This window comes from Apodemus sylvaticus, chromosome 8 (genome assembly GCF_947179515.1).
Source record: "Apodemus sylvaticus chromosome 8, mApoSyl1.1, whole genome shotgun sequence".
In the NCBI taxonomy this organism is placed as follows: domain Eukaryota; kingdom Metazoa; phylum Chordata; class Mammalia; order Rodentia; family Muridae; genus Apodemus; species Apodemus sylvaticus.
Genome location: NC_067479.1, coordinates 120,863,808 through 120,877,273, shown reverse-complemented (window position 1 = coordinate 120,877,273; position 13,466 = coordinate 120,863,808). Strand labels below are relative to the sequence as shown.

Sequence of the window (13,466 nt, the reverse complement as noted above, 5' to 3'; positions counted from 1 at the left end):
AAATGTTCAGCATCCTTTGTACATCAGGGAAAAGCAAATCAAACCTACTTTAAGACTTAATCTTACACTTGTCAGAATGACTAGGATCAATAAAGTAGTGTCAGGTTATCGTGACAAGGATATGGAGAAAGAAACATTCATCCATTGCTGGAAGGAATACAAACGTGTACAGTCACTATGGATGTAAGTGTGGCAGTTCCTTAGTAAGATAAGAATAGGTCTCCCTCAAGATCCTGCTACAACACCCTTAAACCTCCAGTAGACCCAAACACAACAGGCACAAAAAAATTAATGAAATGATTCTTAATTGTATTCTAGCATAGTCACAGATCAGTGCCTTGTCCAGTCATCATCAGAAAGGCTTCTTCCAGCAGCAGATGGGAAAAATAATTGTTTAAAAAAGTGTCATCATGAAGCTCATAGGTAAGTGAGTGGAATTAAAAGGAAAACAAAATAGAGAAAAACCTCCTGCGTGGAATAACCCACCCAGATAAATATTACATGTTCCAGTATATGTGGATATTACCTGTTGAGTCAATGTTAAACTAGCTACCATCAGTAGAACTACAGAAATTAGGTATAGATTTAGAGACAGTGGGGGTCTAGCTAGATTGTGTTAGGAAAGAGAAGTAGAATAGATAGTTACCATTGAGGGGGACTGGAATGGGAAGATCAAGTGGGGAACTGGAGAGGAGAGATGTCTAATATATGCCATTTGAGGGGGAGTATGGAAACCTGTACAGTAGAATCTTCCTAAAATGTATACATATATAAGTGTGATCTAAATGAAATCATCAAATAATGGGAGAGGCCATTTGGTGAGAAGAGGCCATCTCTTCTCACCAAATGAAGTTTCCAGTCCTGGGCTTAGGTTATATCGAATTGACTTGTTCAGAGCTGTCTTGTGAGAATACCCAAGCAGCCCAGGTTATTTTCAGGACTATAGCTTGCTGACAGCAGAGACCATTTCTGAAAAGAACTAAGCAATTCAATGAACATGCAGAATCCAAGCTGATATGCCTACACAAAGCCTTTAACCCTGTGTTCTATTGCCTTTGGTACAGGAAGGTACTCTGCATGCTACAAAAAGCAAAACATAAACACCAAGTCATCCACAATGGTGCCCTGCTTGCAAGATATGCTGGTGCAATAGAGTCAGAAAGTTTGTAAGAGTAACCAGTCAGTGTCTGATTTGACCTAAGGCCCACTCCACAAGAAGGAACCCACACCCAACTCTGGTTGGGTGGCCAGACACCTGAGACTGGGTAACTAAGTGGCAAAACCAAATGATACTCGTCCAAAAGAAAAAAGTGGCCATCAAACTAATCCTAATGGCATTTTGTCATACTCACAGATCAGCACTTTGCTCAGCCATCACCAAAGAAAATTCCTCCTGCAGGAGATGGAAACAAATACAGAGACCCACAGCCAGACATGAGGAGACTGAGAGAGCTAGAAACACTCAGCCCTACATTGGTTATGTTTACTAAATCCCTCCCCTGAGGGCTCAGGAAACCCCATGGAAGTGGAGGCATAAAGAGTGTAACAGCCAGCAGGGGTTGAAGGACAACAAGAAAACAGGCCCTCTCAGTCAACAGGAGCAAAGATTGTATGAACTCAGACTGAAGCAGCAAGTTCAGGACCCACACAGGTTGACACAAGGTCCTCTGCACATATATTATGAGTGCAAATGTAGGTTTGTTATGGGATTCCTGAGTCTGTGAATGAGTGTGTCACTGGTTCTTACGCCTTCTTTTGGGCACTTTTCCTTCTCTCTGTTTATCTTGTACAACTCCAGTATAACAGATTTTTATTGTAATCATTACATTTCATGTTTTCATAGATCTTAGAAGTATTCCTTCTTAGAAGTCTATTTTTTTTCCTAATGGTAGAAAGAGAGTAGATCCAGGTGGAAGAAGAGGTAGGGAGGGAATGGGAGAAGTAGAGGGAAGGAAGACTGTGATCAGAATGCTATGTGAAGAAAAAACAAAATTCTCTCTTCAATAAAAGAAAAGGAAAGAAAGTAGAAGTCATTATTTAGATGAAGGAAAGTGATAGAAAAAGGCAGCATGCTGCAGGAAGGAGGGTGGTGGGAGGAGGGTGGTGGGATGAAGATGAGGGAGGAGGGTGATGGGAGGAAGACGGACAAAACAAAGTGTTATAACATGTGTATAAAATGTAATTGTGAATCCTCTTATTTGCATGCTAACTAAAATTTTCCTTTAAAGGGCTGGAAGGAAGGCTCAGAAGTCAAGAGTACTTGTTGCTCTTGCAGAGGACTGGGGTTCAGCTCCCAAAATCCATCTTAGATTCCTCACAAACATCTGTAACAGCAGCTCCACAGGCTGCAATGTTGTCTTCTAACCTCTGTGGCACCCACAGGAGAGTGTTCAAACACCTACACACACACACACACACACACACACACACACACACATACATGCATGCTTACATACATACATAAACATACATACATACATACACATACACACATACATACATACACATACATACATATAAACGTACATACATAGACACACATACGTAGACACACATACATACATACACACATACATACATACATACATACATACATACATACATACATACATACATAAAAAACCACAATGTTTAAAACTCTGGGAGACTTCAGTGAGTAGACACATGAGTCTGTCCTTGAGAGTATTCTATAGTGAACTGTGAGTTGGTAGTTGATGGGTGTGGATCCCAGCTGTGTCTACATGATGCCCCATGAGTCAGGATGCTCTTGGGACTCACTTCTGTGACTGTGCACCTAGACTTCTTGGAGACCACTTGGAACTCAACTTTGATGATGTGACATAGTCAGCCATGACTCCATGGATATCTGTGTGTGGATGGAGGAAACAACTACTACTGTGACTGCATGGACAGTGGATTCACACGGCCACATTGTGAGGCTTTGATACCTCATTGTTGGTCAAAGCCTTGTCACAATGATAGAAGATGTGAAGACACTATTGACAGCTAAGTTTGTCACTGCTGGCCTAGATAAATAGGTGCCCTGTGTAAGACAGACATAAATGTGCTGATCTGTCCTCCAAGGATCAATAGTACATCATAGGCCTGCCTTCCTACCTTGGAGCCTCAGGCTATGTTTGTATCTGTCAGCCTGGATTCACACTAATTGTCCTCTGAGAGGCTCCACCCAGCAGCTACTGAAAGAGATGAGAAGACTCACAGCTAAATGGGAGACCAAGCTCAGGAAGTCATGGAAGAGTTGTGGGGAGGATTGGGGAACCTTTAGGGGATAGGGACTCCACAGAAGACCATCAGAGTCAACTGTCCAATACCCTTGGGAGTTCCAAGAGACAAAGCATCAGCCAAGGAACATAGGAGTGCTGGACCTAGGCCCCTGCACTTATGTAGCAGATGTGCAGCTTTGTCTTCATGTAGGACCCCCAACAACTGGATTGGGGGCTGTCCCTGACTCAGATGCCTGACTGTGGATCCTGTTCCCCTAACTGGGCTGCTTTGTCTGGCCTCAGTGGGAGAGGCTGTGCCAAGTGTCACAGTAACTTGAGGTGCCTGGGTGGGTTGGTACCCAGGAGGGACTTCCCTTTTCTCTGATGTGAGAGGGAGAGGTGAGGGAGACTGGGAGGAAAAGGGGAAGTGGAGGGGTGCAAACAGTTTGTAAAGTGAATCAGTAAGTAAGTAAGTAAGTAAATAAATAAATAAATAAATAAATAGAAAAAATTAAAAGTTTAGGAGAGAGCATATCCTGTTCTAGCAGAGAAACAATATTTGGTTCTTAGCACTCACATGGCAGCTCACAACCATATGTGTCCCCAGTCCCAGGGTATCAGTCACCCTTTAATGACCTCTGCAGACCCTGAATTCATGTAGTACATAGACATATAAGCAGACACAAGTCCATTCACATAAAATTTTAAAACTGAAACATTTTTAAGAGGAACTAGAAAAAGTTAGGGGAGGGCTGCGTGTGTGGGTGAGTGCCCGGGCCAGGCCTCCCCACTTCCAACAGGGCGCTTGCTTCAGCTCTGGGGGACTGCCTAGGCTTGTGGCCTGGCATCCAGCGGGATGGAGGAGGCCTTGCTTGCCCGGGGAGGCCGAACTCAAATGGTCCTGCTCAGCGCATTGGCCAAGGCCCAGGAGTCAGCTGGAGGTGTGCACCGAGGAGCAGCAGGGCCCGCAGAAGAGGCTGCTGTGGCCGCCTCTGCCCTACGAAGGCCTGATATCACTGCCGCGGGCTCTGGGTGGCGGCTTCCTGCACCTCCAGCTCCTGGACAGAAGGGGGCGGCAATGAGCTCAGGCGCTGGGACCCGAGCTGCCACTGCTGAGCGGCCTGCGCACAACCAGCTTGGCTGCCCAGGCTCGCTGCCTGGCCGCCACTCTGTCTGCTGCAGCCTCCAGTGCTCAACCTTAGAGGCGGCTGCTACCAGGAGGTGCCCGCCTAGCTGCTGGAGCTGCAGACCCTCAGCCTGGGCGGCAACCGGCTGCAGAACATCCCAGCCCGCAGAGATCCAGAACTTGTGGAGTTTAGAATGTTTATGCCTTGGAGGAAACTTCATGAAAGAAATCCCACCAGAATTAGCAAAGCTGCCTTCTGTCATTTGATTTTAAGAGCTCTGACACCTGGGCTTTGAGGGGGTCTCCCACTTCTCTGATGAGAAGGGGAGGAGAAAGGGGGTAGAGGCTGTATGAGGGCGGGGCCCTGGGAGGAAGGAGTGGTTGATACTGGGATGTAAGAGAATAAATTTTAGAAAAAGTACTCTGATCTTCTGTAATCATTATGTTTACAAAATGACATTCTAGAGTATTCCACTTTCCCTTTGGACTCTATTAGCCCGAATATGAAAGTATTATTTTACTTTTTTTCCTACCCAGGGTTCCTTGTTTGATAATCATTTGGATGAAATTTTCATAATAGCAGGAAGTTTTCAGACTGTATTGCTTTATTAAATGTTTCTATTTTCCTATGCATTCATTATTTTTTAGAATTTTAATTTTGTGTGCTTGTGCAAACACCAGTGCATGTGTTCATGAGTAGGTGTATGTGTGTGCGTGTGTGTGTGTGAAGTGTGTTGAGTTCACATTCATAGCTATCCCTAAATGCAAGTGGTCTTCAGGCCACAGGCTAGACATACCTCAATGGCCATAGTCACTCCTCATAGAGAATAGAATAAAAAGAGCACTACTGTGCATGTCTGAACTATACTGAGAAACTCAGAAGTCTTGCTTATTGCAGGTTTTCACAACATCTCCTGATTGAAAAATGGTCCACACCAGCTGATAATGTCAGAACTCCTGGGGCATCAGGCAACAACCTCATAGCAAGAGATCTGGAGCACACAAGGAATGTCCACACACAATCTCAATTTCATATAACTAGAGATGTCATAAACTACATTAGGGAATAAGCTAAGAACTTGAATTTGCAAATTGCTCTAAATCTATGAAGAACTGATTTGGAATTTTGATGGTGATTGATTGCATTGAATCTATAGATTGCTTTTGGCAAGATGGCCAGGTTTGATATATTAATCCTGCCAATCCATGAGCGTGGGAGTTCTTTCCATCTTCTGAGATCTTCTTTGATTTCTTTCTTTAGAGACTTGAAATTCTTGTAATACAGATCTTTCACTTGCTTTGTTAGAGTCACACCAAGGTATTTTAAATTATTTGTGACTATTGTGAAGGGAGTTTTTTCCCTAATTTCTTTCTCTGTCTGTTTATCCTTTGAGTGCAAGAAAGCCACTGATTTGTTTGACTTAATTTTATATCCAGCCACTTTGCTGATGTTGTTTATCAACATTAGGAGTTCTTTGGTGGAATTTTTAGGGTCACTTAAGTATACTATCATATCATCTGCAAATAGTGATACTTTGACTTATTCCTTTTCAAATTGCATCCTTTTGACCTCCTTTTGTTGTCTAATTTCTCTGGCTAGGAAATCAAGTATATTACATAGGTATGGAAAGAGTGTGCCGCCTTGTCTGGTCCCTTATTTTAGTGGGATTGCTTCAAGTTTCTCTCCATTTAGCTTGCTGCTGGCTACTGATTTGCTGTATATTGTTCTACCTATGTTTAGGAATGGGCCTTAAATTCCTGATATTTCTAAGACTTATAATGAAGAGGTATTGGATTTTGCCAAATGCTTTCTCAGCATCTAATGAAATGATCATGTTTGTTTGGGTTTTTTTGAGTTTGTTTATATAGTGGATTATGTTGATGGATTTCCATATCTTAAACCATCCCTGAATCCCTGGGATGAAGCCTATTTGATCATGATAGATGATTGTTTTGATGAGTTCCTGGTTTCATTTTGCAGGAATTTATTGAGCATTTTTGCATCTATAATCATAAGAAAGTTTGTCTGAAGTTCTCTTTCTTTTTTGGGGTCTTGTGCAGTTTAGGTGTCAGAGTAATTGTGCCTACATAGCCACTACCCATACATTGGGTAGTGTTCTTTCCATTTCTAATTAGTAGAATAATTTACAAAGAATTGTTATGAGTTTTTCTTTGAAGGTCCGATACAATTCTGCATTAAACCCATCTGGTCCTGTGCTTTTTTGTTTGGGAGACAATTAATAATTGCTTCTATTTCTTTAGGGGTTATGAGACTGTTTAGATCATTTATCTCTCCTGATTTAACTTTGGTATTTGGTATCTGACTAGAAAATTGTCCAGTTCATCCAGATATTCCAGTTTTGTTGAGTATAGGCTTTTTTAGTTGGATAGGATGAGGTTTTAAATTTCCTCAGTTTCTGTTGTTTTGTCTCCCTTTTCATTTCTGATTTTCTTGATTTGGATACTGTCTCAGTTGCCTCTGGTTAGGTTGGCTAAGGGTGTATCTATCTTGTTGATTTTCAGAGGTGCTTAGGCAACTATACTCAGTATATACCCTGGGGATTGTAGGAGACAAACTGACATCTACCATCTTAGATTCTCTGGTGAATTTATCCTTTAATTTTATTACCATTAAACTCAACAACTCTCTTCATCTAACCAGAAGATATTTAGACTGTCTCCATCACATAGTTTTCAAGTCTTACTAATTTATTTATTTTTTTATTGTGTGTTTAGATGTATGCGCAATGTGTGTGACCTTCCCCTGATCTTGAGAGGGCTAACCAAACCTTATTTGTCTACCACAATCGGTCTTCTGTTGACCTGGGTGGAGTCTTCCAACATAGATGGAAGTCTCAGGCCTTCTCCCCACTTCAGCTTCCTGCAAGAAAATAAACTGTTCATTGAGCTTGCTTTGCAATTCAATCCAGCAAAGAAAGATCTTTGGGTTTTTCCCCTTATATATTGAGAGCTGAACATTAAACTTTGAGACTTGATCAGAATGAATTTTGTCTTGGCTCATTATTTTCTCTTGCCTGTCCCTCTTTCATCCCCAGCTCTCCCTCCTGGTAGACCCAGTTCTCTGTGGCTGCTCAACAGCTACTTATGCATATTAGATACTGGTGTCATTGTGTTATGGATGGGCCTGGTGCTGTTCTTGTGAACCAATCACCTAATTAATGAAGGTGCCCATCACTGGGCGAGTAGGCTGGACTTCTTGGTTGGACAGAGAAAGAGAGGAAACAGGAGAGAGTTACTTCCTCTAGGAACCAGGTCAGTAGAGAGGTCAGATGTAGCTGTTAGAGTTTCTTAGTATCATGGTGGATTTGCAAGGATCTTCCACCGGAGGGATCAGATTTTACTAAGGCTTACAAGATTGCATTTATTTGCTGCACTGTAAGACTGAGTTACCATTGTTTCTCAACTAAGTTTGTGCTACATTTTCCTCCATGTTGCACCTCATCTGGGTTCAAGAGAGAAAGGTATGGTGGCCAAGTGTGTGTTTGCCTGAGGTGCTCCACAAAGGTCGTGAGGGATTTGAAGCACGGGGTTGGAGTGGTAGCAACCCACCAATAGGAACCTAGCGAGCTAGGTGGAGATGTTTCAGAAGCTCCTGGACAGTGACTCTCCATGAATCTCTATTGCATGGTCCCTGGGGCAGAGGGTTTGAGGCACAAGCATGGGAACGTGCCAATCACACTTTTTAAATATTTCACTCAACATCATTGCATCCATGTTGAGATAAGGAGACGAATTGAATAAGTAATTTCCCCTCTGATACCATGTAAATGAAAGAAATAACTCAAGTATGTAGCTTTTAAATAATACTATAATTTTCATTTTTAGTTACTTAAAAAATAGGCTATTCCATTGATTCTAAAGTGTAACTAGGTAATCCCTAGTCTCAAAGAGAGTCTATCCTTTGGCATCACTAACCCAATCCACAGACACTTTGGAGTAGTGAGAAGGCTGTTGAATATCCTCTAACCTGTATAGATAATGTATATATTTGAGAGCTGTGGGAATGAACACTACAACAAAAGATCTATAACATCAAAGTGCCTGGCTAGATACCCTACATGTCTCACAGGAAATTGCCCATGTGTTATGATATACAAAAAAAATGCAATAAGTCTCTCTCTCTCTCTCTCTCTCTCTCTCTCTCTCTCTCACACACACACACACACACACACACAGAGAGAGAGAGAGAGAGATAAATATAGATATAAATGATATATAGATGATATCGATATAAATAACAAATAGAAATAGATCAACTATGTTTTTAAAATTGTAAACTAGTAGGTTTTAATGGAGCCTTAATATTATTATTAACTTTTCCTTTTCTCTGATACATGCTATATTTCCAAGATAGACTAATTGTCTACAGTCCATTGTCTACTTACATCCTTTAAACAACTGTGTTCTAACAAAAGTCCCCTAACCATCTATATTTTACTTCACTCCTGACCTTTATAAAGTATTCCAAGTGAAACACACATAACTCAAGATTCAAAACTAATGTCTAAAAATTGGGGAAAATGCAGAACATTTCTTTTAATTTGTGGAGTATCATATGCATAATCATCAAATTACCTAAAACATTCATAATTACATTTTGCTTAAGAGATGTATAATCCCCATTGTATAGCGATCCATTCATTAACTGATGGACAATTAACCTGGTTCTATTTCATGGCTACTGTGAATACAGTGGGATGGACAGGGATGGTTCTCTCTATTAGTCAATGATTGCTCAGCCCATATCCTTTACTGTATGTACAAAATTGATTATTTACATTTAGAATCTATAGAAAATATCACAACCTATTATACTTCTAATAAGCCTTCATGGTATATTAGAAAATGAGTCATGATCTACCTCAAAGCAAAGGGACATTGGAATAACCCAAGGACATATGAGTTAACACAGGCTTCTGTTGCTTGATTTGTCAAACTAAAATATCTTTGTCCAAGAATAGGAAAATGCAAGACTCCAGATAACATGCTTATGGGCTTTCTGATGTCAGCACAAGTTTGCAACAGTGAATGTATACAGTGTAATGCAGTCCCTGGAAATACACCTAACAATTCTCTTGATCTCCCTGGTAGTACACTTCTCCACACCTGATGACAGCACCAATTCTGAACTTAGATTTCCCCAAAGAAAGTAAGGAAACTTGTTTTAACCTCTGTTCTACCCACTATGACCTAGAAAACTCTTGGGCCTCATTGATTACTAGAAGGAAAGCATATTGATTTGTACTGGGGATACATGTGTTTTCCATTTAGAGGTATTCTAGAAGCTGTATAAAGCCATGCCCAGTAACAACACAGATGACAATGTATTGAACTCTGTAAGTGACGTCTGTCCCTTTGTGGGCTCTGATATCTCACCTCATTCAGCCATTTGCACAACATTTCCTGGAAGATATGAGACTTCACCATTCCTTTGGATCTGTCTTAGGGAACAGATACACTGAAAAGATCTTCAACAGGAAATGAAATCAGAGCTTTTTCTCCAGTACCTGATTAGGAGCAGGCCTTCATCCCTGTGAGTAAACCCCATCCTTGTGGTAGGTAAGATTCCTGCAGCTTTATGTTTCTGTTTAAAGTTCTATTCTCCTCCCTACAGTCCAGTGTATTCTGAAATCAACATTAATCATTAGAAGGGATTTGTTTTTGTCTCCACAGTTTACATAATTTTGTCAATGATTTCTCTAGGCAAAAGAAATGTCTATGTCATGGTGCAGCACTCATCTGAAAATGCCTTTTAATGTGACTTTCATATGTGATATGACAGATTTTTAGTTGTTGGATAAAAGCTTATTGTTTTTATAAAAATCAACATAAACCATGTAAGTTGGAGACTAAACAGGAGCATTCAAAATCTGAGTTTTAAAAAAATCTCTGTATGCAAAGACTTTAACAGAGGTGACAGTAATGTTTTTGGATTGTGATTGATGAAAACTGGTCATTTATCCAATATAATTCCAGCATCAGATTCATTAGAAATACAGTTAAAATGTGGACATTTGTGAATCAATGATATGCCTGGGTCTCTCAGTTTTCTTCACAATAGATATTACAGGTATATATCAATATTGTCCTTTATAAACAGAAAGCTATTGACTTTTTCAGAAATATTTTCTTTCTAAACAATGATGAGTACTATAAAAGTATATAAACACAGATTGGATTATTTTAAGGGAACATTCTTTATAACATTCTATATAAAGATCTTAATTCAAGTTCTTATATAAAGTAAGAATATTAATTTTTCATTATCATTTGTTAAAATTATTTGATATATTTTTAGTTTATATGCACTGGTGTTTTGATGGTATGTATGAATGTGAAGGTGCCAGGTCCCTGGAACTGGAGTTACATACAGTTACAAGGGTCATGTAGATGCTGGCAATGGAGTGTGGGTCCTCTAGAAGAGGAGCCAGTGCTCTTCACCACTGACCCATGCCCCCATCTCTTAATTATATTTTGGAATATTTAATTATCTTATGAGTATGATTGTTCTGCCTGCTTGTTCAATCAAAACTGCATAAATACAGTTCCTCAAATATGAGCAGACTAGGACCATCTCTTCAACAACAAATTACTATTTTTAGCACATTGTTTTGAAAGATAATGTTGAATTCCAATGGAGCAAAAATGCACTCATGTCTACAGATATACATGTATACACATGCAGAACCCATAATGTGTAGAAATATGTGTTTATGGTGTTGAACATGAGAGATAGAGTTCCATCACATGCACAATTCCATCATGAGGGAAAGGAAGCAAAATAAGTGTAAATTAAATATTCTTGGTTTTTTTCAGAGAAAACTCTTGTAGTGACAAAGCAGGGCCACATTCTTGAGATAAAAGACTCCAAAAACAATTGAAAATCTCAAATAATTGGGAAGACTCTTGAAGACAACAGTGTCCTACCTGATCCAATGAAGCTATCTCCATGTTATCTCAAAATAAAACCCTGAATACTACAGAAGAAGTGGCTCTTCAGATACTTTTGCTTTGCCAGGCTGAGGTTGGGATTGTGGGTAACATTCTTGTGTTTCTTCATAATTTATCTCCAATTTTGACTGACACTCATCTGAGGCCCATTCAAGTCATTCTATCAAACTTAGCTGTGGGCAATACCTTCAATCTCCTCTTCTTGACATTTCCAAACCATATTACAGTTTTGGCTCCAAGGAAGCCTCCAACTGACCTCACAGGTAAACTTTCATACTTCTTTCACATGGTGTCTCAAAGCACAAACATGTGTTCTACCTGTGCCCTGACCACCTACCAGTTTGTCACTCATGTTCCTGGTAATTGGACAAGGGTCATGCTCAGAGAAATACCCCCAAGTTCATGACATATTTTTGTTACAGTTGCTGGTTTTTCAGTGTCTTAAATAATGCGTACATTCCAATGAATGCTAGTGGTCCACAGAAAAGACACAATGGCACTGATTCTAAAGGTAAGTGGATCTGATCCCTCTCTGTTGTCAGTGTTGGCATTAGCTTATTGCGGTTTGCCCAGGACATTTTATTTATCAGCATCATGATCTGGACCAGTTTTCTCTATGATGATTCACCTGAAGAGACACCACAAGAGAATGCACTATATACACAACCACAATCAGAAGCTCAGAGTCTATGCTGAGACCAGAGCAGCCCACACTACAGTCATGCTGGTGGTCACATTTGTGACCTTTTATCTTCTAGACTGTATTTGTACTTTCTTTCACATTTCTTTTGTGAACACTCATTTATGGGGGAGGTATGTCAAAGAGGTTCTGACTGTAAGCTTGCCCACCGTTTCTCCCTTGCTGTTGATCTTTAGGGATCCTAAGGGTCCTTGTTGAAGACCCTTCATGGTGGGGCTGCAAAGCCATATGACTGGGGTAAGAAGTCTGGAGCAAGAGAGTGAGGTCAAGATGTGTCCAACCCATGAGAACCTAAGCCTGAGACTGGAAGGAGTAGGACTGTTCCCTCCTCTCCAGAGTTGGACCCTTGTATGTAGCCTGTACAACTTCCACGTCTGCCATGCAATATAGTCATGGATTCTGGTGGCCAGGTTTTGCCTTAAACTTCCTATCTCCTTATTAAGACAAGCCCAGCTATCAGTGCGAGTTCTTCTTCATGTGACTGATGAATTTCAAGCACCTCAGCCTCTGGAAATGATGTACACTCAACACAAAACACTCCCCACACACCAGGGTTTAACAGCCATTCTTCACCCCTAATAAAGAGAGCTAATTCAATATAAATTGTCTCCAGAGAAGGTTTTTTATCCTGAAGTCACATTGGCTGAGATCCTGTTAAACCATCTACCAGGCTAAGCTTCGGTGCTTCAGGTAAAGCAGGTGGGCTGTGGTACCATTATATCCCAAGGGCAGAGCAGACTTGGGGCAGAAACTGGCACACTATGAGGATCCAACAGGATCTCTGGTTCAAGCAGGACTGGATGAGTTCATGCCAACCTTTGACATCATCCCAAAGACCCCAAGCCACCATAATCTGAGGTCCCTCAGGCTGATTTTTCTATTTTGTTTTGATTTATGCAATCAAGTCTGGTTCAGAGGCATGGAAAGGACAATGAAATCATCCGGCCATGTTACTCCCCAAACCTCTACCTGAACCCCAACAGTCCATGTGGGCATTGGCAAAAACCTTCTAACTTTTTCTCCGCAAAAGGGGGTAAAACAGTTACATGGCAGCCAAAAAATACTGCTAGGATAGTTACCTGAACTCTTAAACCTGCAGTAAGGTGATATTTTGGGACACTATGGAATCCCCTGATAGCTGCAAAGCCTCTGAAATATTCTTCTCTTGACCAGGTATTTCTTTTCCTTTTCTATCATGGGAAATATCTCATCATAAAAAATCATGCAGATTATGAAATTAAACTCCTGTGTAATAAAACTAACTTCAAATAAAACTCCCCTCTTTGGGGGATGGAATTAATGAAACAGCACCATTTATGGTCATGGGAAATTCTTACAACTGACTCACAGATCCAGGTCTTTTACCTGACTTGGCACAGTGACAGCTAAGAAGGGAAAACTCCATCCTTCCACTTTTTGCTTTTCATAGCTATTAGGGATGTTT

General features: G+C 40.6%; 1 pseudogene; it reads left to right on the top strand.

Annotated features, from left to right (window-relative positions):
• Positions 1 to 11,021: 11,021 nt before the first annotated feature.
• LOC127690896 (vomeronasal type-1 receptor 1-like) lies at positions 11,022 to 12,229 on the top strand (annotated as a pseudogene).
• Positions 12,230 to 13,466: the final 1,237 nt, after the last annotated feature.